This window comes from Aedes aegypti, chromosome 1 (assembly GCF_002204515.2).
Source record: "Aedes aegypti strain LVP_AGWG chromosome 1, AaegL5.0 Primary Assembly, whole genome shotgun sequence".
Classification (NCBI taxonomy): domain Eukaryota; kingdom Metazoa; phylum Arthropoda; class Insecta; order Diptera; family Culicidae; genus Aedes; species Aedes aegypti.
The window spans coordinates 147585271-147607592 of record NC_035107.1 but is presented as its reverse complement, the minus strand read 5'-3'; positions in this window follow the sequence as shown (position 1 = coordinate 147607592).

Here is a 22322-nt window from a genome sequence, read left to right as displayed (position 1 = left end):
ACTAGATTTTAAGAGCATAAATCTGAAGAATCAGACATTCGGTTAAGCTAAAAACTTGCTCAATTGATTACTCACTCACTAGAGCAACAGTTTGTAATCAAATAGTTCGAGCGTAGTCCACAGCTGAAAAGTACTGTGCAAAACGATAGGACAACAACGGTTAACAAATAATGTCGCTATCGAAATTCATTGAGCAGGCGGCACTGTTTAGAAGAGTCGATGTCGTAACGTTGGTAACGCCTGCCGTACAAATCAAATGGAGCTGTCTTTTTTTCCGTGCGAAATGCGTGGTTCATTCCTTGACCGTTTCTTGTCCTATCCTTTTGCACAGTACTTATGATCAGCGTATCGGCCAAATAAATGTTCCGCTCCATAATTGATAATTATTATTCCACAAGTAAAAGTGATATTTCGCTCCTTGGAGATCAGCTGTCAAAATTACTTTGGTAAAAAGCATATTTATTTTCTTGAGCACTTTTCTTGTCAGCTGTGGACTACACTTTATCAGTAAAATGAACGTAGTCCTTGGCAAACCTCCATTTGTACGCCACAAGTCAATTCAAGGATAATTTTAGTTTTTCTTTTCATTCAACATTAGCATTAGCATTAAGCATTTCGCATAAATTCATAGGTGGTACAGTCCTAGATCATTGTATGAGGGTTGCCTCCTTCCCGTCCGTTACCAAAGTCAGAAATTTGGGACTAACCTCTAACTCTTAGACGAGATTGACGCATCCTCCAATAAACGAAAGCTGGGGAATGGGAAAGGATGATTGATTGAACACCTACTTAAGGTGAAACAGCTTGGAATCAACTTCTAAGATAGCACTAAAACTTCAAAGGCACAAATCTCGCGAAGAAAGCATTCAACAACAGTGCACTTTTTATTTTAACTTTGTGCACTGGCAGAAAACTTAAAATAAGAAGATCAGGATCACGTTTGTCAACTAATTATCCAGTTTAGTGCCTTTGAAAACGTGAGTAGGGACACAAGTCGGCCATAGAGACGGCCATCTTTGGATTCCGAGATGTTTCACCTTAAAAAAGATGCAGAGAACTCTACGACCTCTCATAGGTGTTACGGGATGTTGTGGAATGTTGATGCAAAGGGTAGTGCCATAGGATACGATTGGTAGACGTTTTGGCCGACAAATGGTTAATATTTACGCATTGTGATCATGCGCTGCTGATCAGATCAAACTCACAAAATTCCATTTTCGAAATTCATCTGCAATCCCTTGCTTTTCTATTAATGAACAATAGTGTGAGCCGTAACTTGGCACTGCCCATGAAAATGCACGCACCGCAGACATAAAACTGTAGTTCATAACCTATCCTGAACCGAGCATCCACGAACCACATTCAATGTTTCAATCAACACGCTTAACACACACACAGGAGATAAAAAAAACGACACAAAAAAACGTGACACAAAATTCAAAACGCAGCCGCCTGCGCGCACGGCTTGCTGCGATCTCAGTTTTCCTTTTCATTCAACATACCAGAAAATTCCAAAAGCATTCTTTTTGAAATTCTATACGATTTCGTGAGGTATTCGGCATACATATTCTTAAAGGAATTATTATAAAACATAACCTAAAATTTACAATACATCCAACTATTTGTTCGACTACTTCAATAGGCTTCCTAGTTTATGGGAACTGTCGAAACATTAGATATTTCCAAAAAGATTTTTCAGAAAAAAATAAAAGAAAAGAAAATCAGAAAATACTGAAACTTTTCATAGCTAATTTAAGTGGAATGCATTGAGCATAAATTAAATGTTTGTTTGGAAGATCCGCAACCATTCCATCTTCTTTCAGAAACTTTTCAAGACATTGTTGGATTTAAGTAGGGCAAAAGTTCGAGTGGGGCAAGAGTGACTTTTTGAAATCTCTAGCTCATTCAATACTTATCTTGTACATGTCATGGTGGTGCGAATGCTATTCAGTTAAAGGACTTACACTCCAAATATTATGGAAACCGGTTGTGATTTAGAAAAAATATGGCTAATTGTTGTTCTTAGACGTTAAAATTGTAATTTTCAGTCGAAATTTCATTGCATGGAACGAAAGTAAAATCATTTCTTATTCGATTATTCATCTAAAGGCAAAGTTAGCCTCATCATAAGGATGCTTCGAGATGTATTATTTTTTGCATAAATACTTCGAAACTATTTTTGGCACATAGTGGGACAAAAGTTCAAATCAGCGAGGCAAAAGTTCGAGCCATATATTATTATCTCGAGGAAAAATGTTCAAATTGCTAAAATCCACATATATCCTTTGATTTTAGCGAAATATCGCCTGATCAAGCGATAAAAGTCGCCAACATGTTGCGTTTTAACTAAGTTTTGCGAACACCTGCTATTTTTGGGTATATTTCAATTTTTTAAGTTCGGTTTTACTAAGGAGGACGCAAATATACTGAAGAGCGGAAGCATCGGTCACCAAAGTGAAGTGGCTACCTTCAACATAGCCACGGATCTTTTCCAAATCCATCAAAACGACCAACGCTTCCTTCTCAGTGGCCGAATAATTTTGTTTAGCTGAGTCAAATTTCTGAGATACGAAACTTATAACCTTTTCCGACCCGTCCTGGATTTGAGTTAGCACTTCTGCCACGGCGCGATCACTCGCGTCCGTCTGAATAATAAACTCTTTCTCAAAATCCGGGTTTGATAGTATGGGAGCGGTAATGAGACGCTCTTTGATTAACCAAAATACTACGTCCGCTTCTTTAGTCTACCGCACGATCCTTGTTTTGCCAGCTAGGAGGTCCGAGATCGGTGTTGTGATGGCACTAAAGTCGGAAATGAAGTGCCGGTAATAATATACCATCCCAAGAAACCTTCGCACCTGGCGAATGGTCTTGGGGGCTTCGTAATCTAAAATTACTTGGACTTTGGAAGGATCGGGTCGGAGTCCGTTAGATGACAGCAAATATCCCAGAAATGGTACTTCAGATCTACAAAACTTCGACTTATCGATATTTATCGATAGGTTTGCTTTTCTTAGTCGGTGAGCAACTTCCTCGAGAAGTCGAATATGTTCCTCAAAACTGTCGCTAGCTACTATGATGTCATCTAAATAGACGAACACCCAGGATTCTAGCTCTCCAGCTCCGAGGATTTTATCCATCAATCGAGATAAGGTCAAGCCGAACGGTAGGCGAGCATACTGAAACATTCCCGCCCTTGAAAGCAGATAGCGGTAAGAGGCTTCGAGTCTTTACTTAGCGGTATATTTAAAAAAGCGTCTTTCAGATCGATGGTGCTAAGGTACTTCGTCTTGCCTAAATAATAATGGGAATATTTTCGTGTTAGAAGTTTTCCAAAGCGGGGTGGTTGTGGCAGAGATCAATGTTCTCTGACTTCCGCAATCCAACAGTGCACAATGGTCGGGCTCCAAATAAAGGAGCGGCCAAAACTACCAAAACACTTTTTTGATATTTTTATGATTTTTATCATTTTAAAATATACCTCATGAATTATATTATTATGATTCTTATTGAAATTGAACTAAAATTTAAATTTCTTTGACTTTTATGACGTCAAACTGACGGAAGTCAAAAAATTGAAAAATTTAACAATAAAACAAAGTACAAAATTCATATTTAAGGAATGCAATATTTTCCCAAAGTGGTACACTATCTGAACGCTTATGGTTCAACACTTTTATCGAGCATGAGGATAGAAAACGATATTTGGTTGAAGTTTTTATACCGTTCAATATTACACTTTGGCAATTTTGATGATTTTGAACATGAAAAAAAACTCTTGTCGCGTCATGTCACCGCCATTTCGAATATTGCGCTTTAAAATGCATCCTTAGATCTTACAAAAAACGTTTAAATTTTTTGCAGAAATTTGCTGATTTGCAAGTATATTTTCATACATTTTGACGATATTTTTCACACAAAGTTGATATAAAATATATTTAACCACTCTTCATACATATTTTGATCAAACTCGTTAAAATACAAACAAAATTTGTGCTTTCATTTCTAATAAAAAAAAGCTTTTTTAAAAATAAGTTACGTAATATGTGAATAACTCTTTCTGAAACAATAAAAACGCCAAATAATATATTCAGATTACATATTTCATCGATTAAAGCGATAAAACTAGTTTTGGCCAAACTTCGTTTTTTTTCCGACCATTGTGCAGTGTTCAGATCACTGTATCAAAAATTTTAGGTTTTATGTAAGGTCTAATATCATTCATTATTGATAATACTGAGGAACGTTGAAAATCTTCAGTATCATCCTCGCATTCGGGTAAGGGTACATACTAGAGTGGTTCAAAAAATCGTTTTTGCTCCACACCGCACATTCGATTCTAGATCAAATTCTGAGTGTCCTCCCAAAATTTGAACTCATTTGGATGAAAACTGAGACTGCACAAGTCCTTTAAAGTTTATATGGGAAAAGCAAGCAATTCATTCAATCGGTCATAGTTTTTGCCCATGTGCTCTTGGGGATTAGAGCTACGTTGATACTGTGCGATACATTCATCAGCTACAACTTTGCTGAAGACCGTTTCCAAATCGGACGCCTCAGTAATTAGTTATTGATTTATATCCAGTCACACATTCTTCAGCAGTGCTCATTTAACTTCTGAACAGGCAACATTGCTGCACCTGGCGCGAAAGATAGCACGCACAAATCATGGCTACCGTAAAATCGGGTGTAATTGATCAGAAGGGTGAAATTGATAATCGTATCATACGATTTTATTTATTTGTAATGGAGCACAAATATCAATGTAAGCTGCAGTAAATGAACGTTGTTTGTCGTAACTATTGTCGCATTGTATGTTGTGAAGTTTTTTGCGTTAAAGAATGTTTATTACTATGAAAATAATGTAAAATTTCAAAATCATGCACGTTGCAGTATTGACAAACACCTATGAACTTCTATTTCTAAGCAAGGATTTGAACATGGTATAAACCTGAAAGTTTGTGAGAATGCTTGAGATATATCCCCAAACCAGATTTCATCACCAAAACTCGTACCAATTAGCTCATATGGTTGAAATAATTCAACTTCTGTTAGATATCATTGAATTCCTTAGGAAATTGCATACATTTAGGCGTTTTCTTCGTAATTCTTGATATTTGACTATTCGTTATTTATATAAATATTGCATTGTTAAGAATTAGACAAGCATATTCGGATTCAGGGAGCTCAAATTTACCATGTAGAGTTGTTTTGAAAACTAACAATAATGGCATTGACAAGTGATCAATTTCACCCCGAAATTACGGTACTATGTTTTACTGCATATATCCAGTGATGCCCGAAGAACAGCTCAATAATAATTATAGCCAAAGTTTTACAACTCATTCAAAAATCAATAACTAATTACTGGGGCATCCGATTCAAAAACGGTCTTCGGCAAAGTTGTAGCTGACTATTGTATCTCACAGTATCAACGTAGTTCTAATCCCCAAGAGCACATGGGCAAACACTATGACCGATTGAATGAACTGCTTGCTTTTCCCATAGTAGTTCTCATATAAACTTTAAAGGGCTTGTGCAGTCTCAGTTTTCATCCGAATGAGCTCAAATTTTGGGAGGACACTCAGAATTTGATCTCAGATCGAATGAGCGGTGTGGAGCAAAAACGTTTTTTTGAACCACTCTAGTACATACCCTAATGCAATAAGAGAATCGGTCAAGCGAGAAACCGTTACTTGGAAGGACTCCTTCCGGCGCTGGGAGTTTTTTGAGCAAAACGGACACCGATGAGTAGGAAAAATCCGCACACTTGGCAATGAACTTTGTAGGGTTGAGTGCACTGACGTGTGAGATGCTGTTGACTTCGGCAGTTGAAGCAAACGAACTTATCGTTCAGCGGCACATGTGTACGCATCTGGCCTTCCAATCCATTATTTCCTTTTTGACTCTCCGGCGCCTCGCCTTCACTTGAGTCACTCTTTTCCGGTCTAGATTCTCTTTTATCCTTGTCATCCGTTTTAGAGTTTGGTTGATCCTTTTTGATAAAAGGCTTTCCTCCAGGTTTTCCTGGATTCGCTCCTTGCTTGGGACGGAACTGTTGATTTGAAGTCAGTTGTTGGATTGAACCTTTGCTTCCGAACATTTGCGATCCTTGACTCAGGTCTCGAGACGCCGTGTTGAATGACGCTGGTTTCCCTGTCGCCTCAATCGCATTAGTTTGCGCATTCCCCTGTGGCTTTGTGAAGAAGAGATAGGTGTTTGTCGCATCGATTTCTTGACCCGCCATTTGTAATGAGTACAAATCTGGAAACTCTCGACCAATGAGAGCAAGTTTTGCCGCACCGTTTGGGCAATCTCCTCTTCAGACACTGGCTTGGTCAAACTTTTGAACTTCCTCTCGACATCAAGGAAAACTCCAGGAAGCTTTCATTCTTCTGTTGCCTACGTTGGTAGATTTCTAGCAACATGAAATGATCCAGGTCCGGATGACGGAATGTGGTCTTGAGACTTTTATCCGATCGCTTCGATAGCCAGAATACAAGAGAGCGACCAATTCTCGCTTAGCTAGGCAGAACCCTCCTTGAAGATCCTCGGGTTGTAGTTGGGCGGAAAACCCAACTCGAAATTTCGATTTGTACGTTTCCCCCTTATCGTTATTGTGATAGGAGTAGCTAGCGTTTTTGAGTTGTCGGAGTAAGGTATCGGCGTTTTGCGGCGCTCCGAAAAAGGTTTTTATATTATAAAAATAATATAACTCTTACCTTCTTGCAATACAATACAATATCAATTAACTATGGGACATTTTCCAAATGTAACAATTTATTGATGATAAAATGTGTGTATTTTTCAGCAAACATAAGTTTATAGGTGATATAAAGTACGCCTGTCATAAAAGTATCGATGAGTTGTGTTTTAGACAACGTACTTTGAACGAAGTTCGTTGAAGGTTCCTTGGGTGGTAGTTATTTCTTTTCAACTCTATAACAGTTTCCTGAAAATATTGATTATCTCACTAAAGTCGAACCTTTGCACCACCTTACTCTTTTAATTTTGGCGACTGTTCATAGAATATTTCAAAACAAACAAAATAACTAGTAGTTAATCCTTCAATATCATTCTCAGCAAAAAAAAAATGTTTCATATAAAATAGAGACTTTTAAAATTTTCAGCAAATTTCTTTATTAATTTTTCCAATAATTAAAAATTGGTTGAACTGTGTCGTCAAATTTCATACAGTCATGACAACTTAATTTATCAAACAAGCTGAAAGAATTTATATTAAAAAAAAAACAAAGAATTTAATTTCTTCAAGAAAGTTTCCAAAGAGAAAAAAGGGAATTTCTGCTTAGGTTTGTGTGAGAAAACTGCATCTTATTTATTGTGAGATTCCTGCCTAGAATACTTTTTGAATTACATAATCTTTATGAACACAGTAACACAAATCAATCAACGTATACTTAGTAACCATGATCCATATCATGTCCAATCAATATGGACACTCTTGTTTTAAGATAAATTATCATCTCAAAATAAGCTTAATATGTAGAACGATTTTAATGACATGCGAAATAAAAAAAAAATGCGTATAGTCTAGCTGCTTAACATACCCGTTTCAAATTCATTATCACAAAATCAATAACCTTAGGGATGATTGCACCAGTTCTCAAAAAACTTCTTCTACTTTAAGAGTCTAGTGTTGATGTTGATCGTTGATCCGGAGATATTCCAAAATTCCTTGAGAGACCGACGCGTAGCCATAACCCATGTTGATAACTTAGGCTACAGATATTTTCGAAACAAATGAAGCGGTTTGGGGCTACCGTTTTTTCATTTATGTTTTTGGTCATACTCTTGGCCGAAATCTTGAAAACTTCAAAAATACAGCATATTGTAATTTTAAGATTTCTTAGAGATAAATCATTCAATTTGAATGATATTTTCAGAGAAGCTCCTGTTGAAGCTAACATTTTATAGCCCATATTAATTTTTTTTATAACTTGACAAAACGGCAACCAAAGAAATCTTATATGGGGAATGTCGGTCCCCCAAGAAACATCGGAATACCTTCAAAACCAAATGACCGAAAACAATACCGACGCGGATTGGAAAAATAGAAGAGTTGTTGAGGACTTGTGAAAAAACGGTGCAAAAATTTGAGCATGAGCATAGATGACCGTAGAGTTCGTAATTGCTACTCAGTGATTGACCAGAAAAATCAATATTACACAAGGAGCCAAAAAACGGAGCGTGGGAGTAGCTTACAATCTTCAGTGTACAATTTCTAAAATTCCAAACATAACAAAGTCAATAACGGCACCGGCCACGTCCTCACGGTCATCAGGGAGTGGAAGGAATGTTAGTGTAATTTGATTTTCTGGTTATTTGGTAATCCAAATTGTCAATACGAAAACCTGGTGTTTGGAATTTTAGACAAAACGGTATGTAAAGAATGTTCTGAAGACGAACCAAAATCTTACAATTAGTTTCTTTTTATGTTATTCGGGAGATAAAAACACCGTAAACACCTACAAATAGGCAGTTTTCAAAGGAAGTGATGCATTCTTTACAGTAATTCGTTAATTTTGTTGAATTAAAATTTTTGATAACGTAAGCGACTTTTTTGTTTGGAATTTGGGAAATTCTGTACAAAAAAGTCACAATATACAATACAAAAATTGTATAATATCTTTACAAACACAGAAAATGTAAGATGTCAGTACAAATACTGTATAAAAACTTTGATTTTTTTTTAGCCGCACGCGCATTATTTTTGGCAATATCTCTGCCATTCTTCAACCGATTTTAATAAATAAAGGTTTTTCGAGCGCAAGTAATGGCGCGTACATGATTGGTTTGCGATTCCACAGAATGATCGTGTTTTAAGTAAGTTCTTGTGAACCCAAACTTTTGCACGAAACACCATTCTGAGAGGTGAATCCAAACTTTTGCACGATGACTTGAATGACTGTTCCATTGATTTTGAATACTTTTCAGATTTTTCCAGATTTCGTGAGTGCTCTTCAAAGAATATAAGATTACGATGACACCTTGTTTTAAAATTTAGGTCGATCCAATGCTGAGAAAATTAACTATGTTTTTTCAGTGTGTTTTTTGAAAAATGTCACGACTTTAAGTAAAATTTAGCATACAAAGTTCAAAGATTTTTTTTTGGAAAAATACATACGAAGTAAGAATAACTCTTTGCCTTTTGAATGCGACTTAGAGAGTTTCAATTGGACGTGTAATCACAGAGATATGGACTTTTGTATGTGAACCCAAACTTATGCACTTATGCATCTCAATTTGACATGTATGAGATCGCAGCTAGCTGCGCCCGTGTAAGGCTGTTTTCGTTTTTCTGTCACGTTTTTGCTCGATTTCGCTTAATTTACGTTTCGGATGCCTAAAACTCAATTTTGGCTGATTTGTTTCTTAACAGTGAATGGTGATCTATACATTTTCGCAAGTTTTAACAGTAGTGATTAGTAGTAGTGAACCGTAAAGATCTTGCGTGTTTTACTTCCTTTCCGGAATAATACTGTGTTGGATTTTTGGACGGAATACATTATTAGGAGGCAGGCATCTGGTTAGTTTGTTCCTTTTCTAATATTTGTGCTCGGAGTGCGTGGCATGGCCGTCGGAAATTACCAAGCAAACGATGTTTTGTGAACTTTTTTTCTGATTATTCGTAGTGTGGTTTGTTCGAAATCTGTTTGAATCGCAGACGGACAAAACAGAAAGACAACCAATTTTACACGTAAGAAGCGGTTTTTCATGGATTGTAGGTGGGCACCAGCTAATTATATCTTGTAGGAGATCCGTATTTTGTTTTCATAGTCTGAGGCTTTTTAAATGTTCTATTGGTGAAATAATTTTAATACTTCTTATAAGCTGAAATGGGTCGCGGTCGCCAATTGTAAGCTCATGTTATAGCAACTACGAATTGTACGGTCATTTATGCTTAAGCTTATGCTTCATCACAGTTGTCAAATGTGTATGACGCCCTCTATTTCAAAATTTTCCCAAGTGCGATATTCATTTTTTCATCCTGTAGTCAGATGGCTTTGGTGGGGCCTACTTGACCCTGCGGCACTGAAAACGAAACACGTTATTTACGCATAAATAATTATAAATTATGTTTTCTCGTTTGCTCCGAACGTACATTATGTTGGACCAACATTATAGCCTTTTCATCCCAAGGTTAGTTTTACCATTGATGTCAGATATGTAATTGTTGTACTACTGATATTAATCCTCGCAACTAAACGCTACAAATAGAAACGATTCGTTGCGAGATACGACCTTCAGGCGGTGTGAAAAGGGATGATTTTTCATACATGAAATTCACCACAAATTAGCACACAAATCACACACACATCGCAAACAGACGCCAGTCACATCCCCCATGATGTAACCTATTCACAGTGGTTAGCAATAAAATTAGTATCAGATATTCGTTATGGCAAAATACAGTGGTTTCGTTGTGGAGGATGAAATTTAATCAAAATGTTGGATGAGAATGGGGAACGTAGCAGAACATGGAGTAAGTGTGTCAAGTGTGGGGGCCTTCCTTAGCCGAGCGGTTAGAGTCCGCGGCTATAAAGCAAAGCCATGCTGAAGGTGTCTGGTTTCGATTCCCGGTCGGTCCAGGATCTTTTCGTAATGGAAATTTTCTTGACTTCCCTGGGTATAGAGTATCATCGCTCCTGCCACACGGTATACTAATGCGAAAATGGCAACTTTGACAAAGAAAGCTCTAAGAATCAAGACAAAACGTGTTCGGTCCGCGTGGTGCGAGTGTGGAAAATTCATTACAACGGTGATTTTTCAACAAACTATGAGTGGTACGTCACTGTGAGTGTCGGCATAAACTCTTATTCATAAATTATTCACGTCTCACAGATTTTTTTTCTTTCAAAATTAATTTCTTGTAATTGAAACAATGATTTCTTTGTAATTAAAATAAAACTTTGAATGGTTCGCCACTGTATGTGTCGGCATACGCGTGTTCTGTGATGGTCCAGCCAGTCGAGTTTTTATTTCTTTTCATATCAGAAGAATATGGCAACACATGCTTTCGTCCTGACAGCTGTAGGAATATTGTGTTTAGATATTTGTTCAATAGAGCTTAGTGACATTTGAACACACGTAGATTAGCATATGCTCGTCATACACAGTTTGTTTTTGTTTTCCTCAAAGAAACTTGCACACCCTTTCCAGACTAATCAAAATACATATGGAAATATTACCCAATTTGAAAAATTTATAACCAGATTATGGGTGTTTTCCGAGACAGAGTGCATATTGTTTTCCTCTAAGGTTCACAACTACATCTACACTGGGGCACCCATACCATTGGGCGTGATAACCACTATAAGCTTTGAGTAGTTCGTCATTTAAAGTGTCGACATTATTTTTTCTTCTACTTTATATTTTTTTATATCAATTGAAATACTATATTTAAAATCATGTTTATATCTCACAAATAATTGTTTATCATGGTCTCATCGCTTATCAAAGTGAATCCTGTGACCCAACGATTCTTCCCATTAAGGTGATTATAAAACGAAGCCAAACTTTAAATTTTTATATACTTGCTTGCTGGTGGTGACCAATGGGATAAATTTTCAACGCGTAGCGCTGTTTGGTTCTCAAGTCTTGTGCTCTTGAAAATTTGAGGTGTGGCTTCGTTCTATAATCACCTTAATAAACATCCCTCCCAGTAACCTTTGTGGAGATGCACAGGCAAACACGGTCTCCAAATAGCAAAGGTTACACACTAACATTCCTTTCCCCTATCCCACCTGACTGCAAGGACGTGGCCGGCGTCGTTATTGACCCTGTATGAATAGAGGCACTGAATTATGCACACTGAAGGAGATTATGGCCAATCCCAGCCGAACTGGGAAAATTTGTTGATTGAAAGAATTTTTAATTTTGAATTGTTTATCCGACAGAACACTCATTTTATGGTAAGGATGGTAAGGAATATATAGGAGATTGGATTTTCAAACATTTTTAAATTTTGAATCGCCCTAATGTACATTCATAGCGCTCCTTGAATTTTGAGCGGTCAAATAAAGTCAAATCGTGCTTAGTGCCTCCTCTATTTTAACATATACCTTACACCCAAAATTTAAATAAAGGGGGGTGACAAAGTCTCAAAACTGGAAAAAAATGTTTTATGGACTTGAACCAACAGAAAACATTTAAAAATTGAGTGAACATGTGTTTCTACGCGTTTGGAACTAAAATTGGGACAGGGCTTTGGGACCCTATTTAAATGATTGTAGGTGCGGGAATTTAATCACCACAAGGTATGTTTGGTTTTCAGTGCAAAATCAATGTTTAGGTTATTTCACGCTAGACACGATTGTCCCCATCATTACCGTCCGAATTAGAGTCCATGTTGTAGCTGATGAAATTGCATCATCCATGCGTGCGTCGAATAAATCCATTCGGAGCTTGGAATAAACGCGATATTGTTTCGCAGAACAATTAACTGGTCGCCAATTTTACTCCTGGTTCACCGCAATTCTCCGCCACGAGTAGCCGTAAAACTCAATGACCCACTCTCAATACACAATACGCCAAATGCCACATAATCCCCGACGTGCCAGGAATTCGCATTATGCCTCAAAATAAGTTATAGATCCCACCCGAACAAATCACGCAGAAAACCAAGCACCGAAAGCTCGCAGACTGTCATCAGTGGCAAAAAGGACAAACGCTTGGTTCTGCGAACGGAAATTATATCTCCCAAACAGCCCACAACGACGACCACCATGTACGCAGTTGGGTCGTCCAGAGAGACGAGACGGTTAATTTCAAGCAAAGCTGTTACCCTTCAGATCACTGTCGCAAAATAGCAGCCGGCACTCGAGAGCTCATTGTTTCACGAGCCGGAATTCTGATCCCCAAACCGTACAACAGATTTAGACCAACAACAAATCCTGCGACGAATGATTGAAATTTTCTGGAAGGACGATAACTGGAGGGCTTGGGTTCTGTCTGAGTCCCATGTCTAATTAAGCGAACCATCACAATTTGAAGCCAACTTTGTGCGGACGATTGGCTTTATGTGTGGCCTGTATGAATTATTGAATCGTGAATTATGGTTAAGTGTGTATCACCTACAGTCAGTGTCATAAGTTAGTAAACAATACTGGTAGGATGCGAATCCTATACTTTTGATTCGCTTAGGCAGATGATTTTTTAGGTTATTGGCCTTATATCATTTGGGCGTAGTGGAGTGCTCCTTGTTGCAAAGTTGAAAGTCATACAACCGAGAAAACCCCTTCATGCCAAAGTGAATCACGGAAGTGCTCAAGCAGTTCTTTATCCTATTCTCAATGCACAAGAAAAAAACCAGAACGTGTCATCCTGAACCAAATGGGATGTTTCAGAAATACGGTATACAGTAGCGTAGCTGAGCGGTTCCATTTGAATTTGAATGTCGGTTTACTTTTGTATTTTTTGATTTGGATGAAATTTTGCACATGCTTTCTTTATGCCCAAAAATGCCTTTTTGCATCATCGACTCGCCATTTTGACTCTAGCCTTACTTTTGAGAAGGGCCTAAGAAAGAAATCCTTGATAATTTTCAAAAAAATATAACTTAGAAACGGTTTGTCCGATCAGTTTGGTGCCTTCCGCAAAGTTTTAGGTTATTGTTGGGACTATCTGGAAAAAAATATACACTGTAAAAAAATGTTGTGATTTTTTATATATCGAAAATAAAGCTTAAAAATCAATTTTCTCAAAAATCGTATTTTTGATTTTTTTTATTTTTTTATATGTAAAAGTAGACAAAAAATGAAGTCTTTTGCACAGTGGGTCAAGATGGAGAAATTATGGACAAAAAAGTTATGATTTTTTGAAAATAGGTGAATTTTTGAAAATGGTCATAATAAACTTTTTAAATATTTTTCAACTCGATTTTATGAAAGTACGCAAAATTTACAACAAAAAAGGTATACGGAAAAATCAGGCTAACTTTTACCGTTTTGAAGATACAGCGATGGTTTTCTATGGTTTTCTAGTCCCGGTGCGGATTCACAATTGTCGATATCAAAATAGAGGTGTGCGCCACCAACGATGGATTGGCGTATTCAAATAATCAATGACAACAAGTGAGGGGGTTAGAAGCCAAGGAATATAAGTACCTAACATCAACCTAGATTTTAAAAAAAAATCAACTTTGAAGTTTTCCAGCAATTTTTACTTTTATATAAATAATATATGTGCGTATGAATAAAAATGAAATGCAAACTAATCCAGTGTTTCCCGAACTGTTTTTTTGGCTTTTGACCTCTCGAAACAAAGTTTTTTTTTGAATCGTTCTCTTATTTGTTTTTGAAATATTTGTATTTGGCGCATGCTAAAGTTTGATCAGTAGGGAAAGTGTACCAGTTATGGCCATAGTGGTTCCCTATTTGGCCATATGTGAAATTTTGATAACTTTCACATTTTAAATCTTTTTGAATGTTTTAACATCAAGATATATCTTAAATCTAACTGATACAACACACAAACATTTTTAAAATTTGAAGGCATTAAAGTTATAACGTATGGCGAAATAGGGAACCACTATGTCCATAACTGGTACACCTACCCTATATGAGTTATCAAGTTTACTAGTGTGGACATTATTCCAAGTCCTGAAATTCGCTCCATAATAAAACATAAATTTGTTTAGATTTTCGAATCAATTTCTTTAAATTATACTAATTTTCCCATATAGTTCACTTTGAAACATTCAAAGTCACGTATAAGACTTCAATTCAGATTTAGTTATCTGGCATATTTGAAATAAAACTAATTTATAATTTATTATTTTTTAGATTATTCATTTATTATTTACTGCATAGAGCATACTATGTTCCGCATAAAACGTGCTAGTGAATTTTGCCACATATTGGGAATCTTAAAAACAAATTTCTCTCAAAGATCAAATCAAGCGTTCTACGACAATAGCCGCCGTATTTTTTCAAACAACACTATGTTTTGAATGATCAATTGTTTATAATAACTGGAAACCTCTTTATTCAAATTAATCGATAATTTCGGACTTTGCATAGTGCATACGCGAGGATCTTTGATACTCTAACTAAAACTATAAGTATCTATCTATCTATCTATCTTTATTAACTAGGCTAGTTCATCTCGGGACCAACGGCTTTACTTCCCTTCCGAAGGAAGTCGTCACTGCAAATTTTTTTGTCAGTGACTATCTCGGGGATGGGATTCGATCCCAGGTCCTCGGCGTGAGAGGCGTGTGTTCTAACCACTACACCAGGTCCGTCCCCTAAAACTATAAGTTTTGAGCAAATCTTTGAAATTCTTTCAGAATTTTGTCACTCCATACCAATTTCATGGAAGCCAAAAAACATTCCAATCTTGCACGACGAATGTCATCACGTTAATATACCATTGGAAATCTTGTAAACAGTTGAATATTTTGGTATACCGTAATCCGGGGACGAATTGATCACTATTTCACAACTTTTGGTTATGTTATCCTTCGAAATTCGAATATTGCTAAATTATTTTTCGATAAAATCCTTAATTGATAGTTAATGTAATCAATTTTTTTATGAAATATCATTTAGCATTACATAAAAAAAGTTTTAAAACCTAAATTTGAATATGATACAATTGGGCGAAATTGATCACCATTAAATAAAGCGGATTTTAAAATAAAAAGTTTCCCCTTCTACTGAATTTAGATCTCCTGAATTAAAAAAAAGATGTCAAAATTCTTGCAACCCGTGTATTTGATCATTTTATTGCAAAATAATATTCGTAAATTTACATAATACGCCTCAATATAGGCAATTTCCCTCAAGGTAAGAGCGTTATTCGAGAACAAACCTTTTTATGAGCAAAAATCTATGCTTGTAATGCTGTATGATTTCAAAATACACATGGAAAGTCTGTGATGCCAAGATAATTGTATTGCCATTGTTATAACCCCAGCCAACCAAAATGTACGTACAGCCGAGATTCGCTGGTTGGAACACGACTGCCTTTACTTTTACTTTACTTTTGATGGCGCTACGTCCTACAAAACATGGCCTGCGCCACAATGCTAACCTCCAGTTTCTCAATAACTCTACTTGGTTAAACCACCTAGCTCGTTGCACTCCTCTTCGTCTTGTACCGGCCGGATTCAAGGTGAACACCATTTTTGCGGGATTATTGTCCGACATTCTCACAACGTGTCCCGCCCATCGTACCCTTCCAGCTTTGGCGACTTTCTGGATACTGGGTTCACCGTAGAGTTGCGCAAGCTCGTGGTTCATTCTTCTCCTCCATACGCCGTTCTCACATACTCCGCCAAAGATCGTCCTAAGCACACGTCGTTCAAAAACTCCCAGTTTCTCGCGAAAACCATTCTAGTCCATAGTCTTCCATAGCTCATCGTGGTCGATGGTATCATACGCCGCTTTGAAATCGATGAATGGGTGGTGCGTTGGGACTTGATATTCGCGACACTTTTGGAGGATCTGCCGCATCATAAAGATTTGGTCTGTCGTCGATCGCCCGTCCACAAAACCGGCTTGATAACTTCCCACAAATCTGCTTGCCAGTTGCGATAGACAGCGGAAGATGATCTGGGAAAGCACTTTATAGGCTGCGTTAAGAATGGTGATCGCTCGATAGTTCTCACATTCTATGTTGTCACCCTTTTTGTAGATTGGGTATATTATTCCCTCCTTCCACTCCTCCGGTAGCTGTTCTGTATCCTAGATCCTGGCTATCAATAGGTGCAAACAAGTGGCGAACCTGTCCGGGCCCATTTTAATAAGTTCCGCTCCAAGGGGACGGACCTGGTATAGTGGTTAGAACACACGCCTCTCACGCCGAGGACCTGGGATCGAATCCCATTCCTGAGATAGTCACTAAAAATTTCAGTGACGACTTCCTTCGGAAGGAAAGTAAAGCCGTTGGTCCCGAGATGAACTAGCCCAGGGCTAAAAATCTCGTTAATAAAGATAGAAAAGAAAAAAAAAAGTTCCGCTCCATTACCATCCTTTCCAGCTGCTTTGTTGTTCTTGAGCTGTTCGATAGCATCCTTAAGTTCACCTATTGTGGGAGTTGGCGCGTCTCCCTCATCCGCCGTACTGACGAAGCCATTCCTCCTGCTGTCTTGGTCTTCCTCCTTAACGCCATTTAGGTGTTCATAGTAGTGCTGCTTCCACCTTTCAATCACCTCACGTTCGTCCGTCAAGATACCTCCATTCTTATCCCGGCACATTTCGGCTCGTAGCACAAAGCCTATGCGGGATGCATTGAGTTTCTTGTAGAACTTCAAGTTTCTTAAGAACGATTCAGCTGCTCAATCTCTTCGCACTCCAACTCTTCCAAACGGCGCTTTTTATCCCGGAATAGATGGGTTTGCTGTCATCGCTTCTGTTTGTATCGTTCCACGTTTTGACGGGTGCCTTGCCGCAGCATAATCGCCCACGCTGCATTCTTCTCGTCCAAAACCGTCTGACACTCCTCGTCGAACCAACCGTTCCGTCGATTTCCTTCCACGAACCCAATAGCACCTTCCGCTGGGTTGTCAATGGCTGCTTTGATACTACTTCATCAGTCCTCAAGAGGAGCGTTCGGTGAGATCTCGCTCTTCCGGCAACACTGCTTCAAGGCTTTGCGCGTAATCAGTTACGACTTCGGGTAGCTCGACTCAAGTTCCAGATTGTAACGTGACGGACGTCGGTACCGAATGTTGTTCATAATGGAAAGTCTTTGGCGCATTTAAACCGCCACAAGGTAGTGGTCCGAATCGATGTTTGCGCCGCGATAGGTTCTGACGTCGATAATGTCCGAGAAGTGTCTTCCATCAATCAAAACGTGGTCGATTTGCGATTCAGTCTGTTGGGGTGATCTCCAGGTGTACCGATACGAGAGGCTGTGCTGGTGGAATCAATCAGTCTAAGGCCGTTGTCGTTTGTAAGCTGGTGAGTGCTGAACTTCCCTATAATCGGTCTAAATACCTCCTCCTGGCCAACCTGAGCGTTGAGATCTCCGATAACGATTTTGACATCATGGCTTAGGCAGCTGTTGTATTCACGTTCCAACTGCGCGTAAAAAGCATTTTTATCATCATCGTCACTAGCTTGATGAGGGCTGTGCACGTTGATTATGCTGATATTGAAGAAACGGCCATTGATCCTCAACTTGCACATTCTTTTGTCGATTGGCCACCACCCAATCACGCGCCTCTGCATTTCGTCCATCACGATAAAAGCTGTGCCCAGCTCATGTCTGTTGCCGCAGCTCTGGTAGATGGTTTAACCGTCCCTATACGTATGTACCGTAGACCCTTTCCAGCCAATCTCCTGCAGCGCTACGATGTCGAACTTGCGGACTCTCAATAATTCGGAAAGAATGCGGGTACTTCCCAAGAAATTGAGATACTTACAGTTCCATGATCGTTAGTCCGTTTTCGAAGCCTGAGTCTATGCTGATTGTTCCGGTACGAATTTACATTGTATGCTTCCTGTACTGATGATTTTTTACGGCTGGCTTGTAAGGCCCTAAGACAAGACGTGTCAGGTAGAAGTACAAAAACGAAACCTATTGCCTGTCAAAAAAGACCATTGCTCATAGGTCGATTTGGCAAAGGCCTACTTTCACACCGTTGAGTTGAATTGCAACAGGACACTTTGTTGCTAGCCAGGCCGTGTTGCTAGTTCATATATTAGTGTTTTTAACAAAACATTTTTCATGAAACCTTTTTGTTTCAAATCTAACAATATTCGATGTTAAGTTTACTGCATGTGCTCCTACAATGCTAAAATAAATACAAAATACTTAATTAAGAGCAAAATAATGGAAAATATTTTATTTTTTCCATAACTTACGTCGGTTTTGAAAATAAACCTTATTCTTAAAAAGCTAGCATCCACTATGCATTGAATGAATGAAACGTGCAAGAAACAATTAAATTATGAGCCTTGATTTTCGAATTTGTTCACAAGATTTGCTTAAACAAGATTCTGGTAGCACTGGTTTTTGCATCGTCAAGGTTATCGACTGAAAAACAATGGGGCAGTCTTGGTTGAGCTGTCACGTCCTGTCCTAGGTAAGGCCTGCACCAACCCCCTGTCTCGCCGGAGGACCATCGTGCACAGCACTGTTTAGAGTCCCACGCTGGCACTAGGACGATGATCAGCCGCTCCTAACATGGAGAACAGACGCTCTGATAAGCTACACCCTCAGAAGAGAGGAGCCCCCCTTCCCTGTCAGTATACGACCAAGGTCCAACCGGGGTTGGCTACCCGATCTTTCCTAAGGTTACTCATATCTCAGGCGGCACCACGGGGAGGTAGGGATAGGAGTTACTGGGCAAGAGGCTAAGGACCACAAATTGGGTATTTTATACCTGCCGGGACGCGAAGTACCAATGGTACGCATTGTCCAGTCATTTACCACCCATCACACCCCTTTATAATAGGGTAACGACTGTTTATTTCGTTTATAACCGCTAACAGTTGGCGCCAGCGGCAAAAAGTACAGGCAACAACCTTTCGAACATTCAGTTTCTTTCACTGGCCGCCGAGCGACGACACTGTTGTTTGTATTCCACCCACTGATCGCGCTACGCTGGATTCTCAATTTTTTCAAACTTTCAACACAAGCGCTTGGACGAATGGTAGTCGGAGAACTGTCAAAACGTATGGAAAATAATGAAAAACGTAAATTACTTGCAATTAGGAACCTGGATCATCAGTGATAAGAAATCAAGTGTGAAGTGAATACATAACTTTTTGTGTTTAGTTCATCTTCCGTGGTGCTTTCTTTGCTTCAGGATTTCGTTTTTACTACCACTGAAAAAGAGCCATCTATTGGCTTTTCAGTTTTGAATATCGCTCTATTGGCTATATTGATAACAATATTACGCATCGGAGGTTATTCGCATAGAACGTGTACAAAAACAGTTTATTCGTTTTGCGCTTAGAAATCTTCCTTGGAATGATCCTTTGCATCTTCCACATTACCAAGCACGCTGTCGCCTTATAAATTTAGAGCTACTCTCGGAAAGAAGGAAGAAGTTGCAACAGTTGACAATATTCGACATCCTATGCCAAAACCTTGACTGTGCTGAATTATTGCAGCAGATTTCATTCAATGTACCTCAGCGGCCGTTAAGTGAGAACTTTGACTTCAATTTGACAAAGCAGTCCTTCAAAGCTAGGTTAGGATATTAGATTAGGTTAGTCTGTACGATTTTATCGAAGACCATATACAATAAATAAATAAATAAATAAATAAATAAATAAATAAATAAATAAATAAACAATCGATCAGTGCTGCCATCTATTACCAAAATATGAAAACTTTAACGGCCATTTTGGAAAGTTCATAACCCATGCTTCAATTTTGCCGCGTGTGTTCGGATCAGTATTTCCACATCTAGATGTTGCATTTTCCAATAACATAATTATAACCCTGATTATTTTATGACCTATTCTTTTTACGACCTCCCGATAACGGTCGTGAAAAGAGGTTGGGGTGTACAACAAAAAGCTGTAAAACAGTTGTCATTTTGCCCCCAGTCTACGGTATGAGATATTGTTCCCATGTTTTTTTAAAAAACCAGGGGTCAAGTGCGGACCGCATCCCCTCTAGCTACGCTATTGACTGACGGTATACAGGAAAAACGGAAACATCTAAAACACGAGTCTGCAGAGGGACGTCAATTTATCTCCGTTTGTTAGTTCAGACTAAAATTAGTTTTCATAAGTTTTTCTTTTCGCTACCAATGTTCATTGTCTTTTCCCGCCCAGCAAGTCGCTGTACATCTGTCGTATTAATCTCATATACAGTGAATCCACAATTAAGAATCACCCACAATTTATGAATCAGCTGCCTTTAAAGGACAAAATAACAGTAAAAAATAGCACAAAACATCACGGAAACATTTTCGCTTATAATTTATTTTGAGTAAAATTGTTTACGTGATGTTTTGTGTTGATTTTTGTTGTTATTTTGTCATTTAAAGTCAGCTGATTCATAAATTGTGGACGATTCTTAATTGTGGATCCACTGTACGACAGATGTACAAAAAAGAGTAAGCACTTGCCAAATAAATGTGGGTCTGGTTTATGGCTGATGAAGATCTCCTAAAATGGTTCGCGCCGGGAGATTGCTTTTGCCGGCAAACAGCAAACGTATTGAAATATGTGGATCGGCTTTTTTTGGGGTGTTAAGTGAAGTGGACGCTACCTTCTCGGAAAATTCAGATCGTGTGCTTCTTCAATCACTCCGAATTACACATACCGACAGGGGATAAAAATGAGCTGGAGTATATCGTTGCCGGCTCTTAAATAAATGGACTTCGATAAGCCGGCCCAGGTCACGCCAAAGTGGCATAGATGAAATTTTTCGCATTTATGGATTGGTTGAATACCTTTTTTTTCGCTTCAGGGGATATGCAAGAGGGATTTAAGCTCCATGGAAATTGATCGTTGGCGATGCTCGGGAAGCATGTCTGCATCAACCGGGCGACGAAATAATCATTTCCGATAGATGGGCAAACAGTTGGCGTTGATTTTGATTTTCGATACCACCGCAGCTAAGTTTACTTGTGAAATTCGATAATCTCCTGTTTATTATCTTAAGTTTGTATTGTACACTTTGAGGTTATACAGAGTGGCTTCGTGAAAGTGATACACTCATTGGCGTAGAGGAGTTCAGGGGTACCTAGAACTTTAACTTTTGAATAGGAAAAATAAAAACAACAATATGACATTTTTTTAAGATGTATCGTATTTGCGGCTAATCAACCGAGGGGAAGTTTCAACAACTATCGAAAAACTAGACATTACATCAACTTTTCAATTGGATTAAATGGACAAATTGAAGTAAAATGTTCGCAAAAGTTTCACATCTTCTCAGTGATAATTGAACTCACGACTCCCAATTAACTAGACAGGGCGCGGTATAGTTACGCCACAAGAGGACTCTTGAATGCAATAGTTAACAAGAATTTGATTTAACCCGTTAAAACCCAAGGTATTTCAAAATTGGAATTGAGTCCTTTTTTATTATTCATAGTTGTATTCCCATAAATCAAACCTTATTTCACTAAAAAAACAAGTCTATGGTGGGGATCCAAAAAAATCTTAAAAGTGTGTCGTCCATATCTAGTTGTTCTATAAGATTATTTCAGTGATTTGTCGAATATATTTCCATGCTACTAGACCCATTACAATGTAAACAAGTTGAAAATAACTGCAGGAGAGGGGTCATTCATAAATTACGTCACGTACACAGGAGGAGGAAGTGAGTTTCAAGGAAACGTGATTACCCATATAAAAAATTGAAATCCATACAAAAAGTGTGATAGA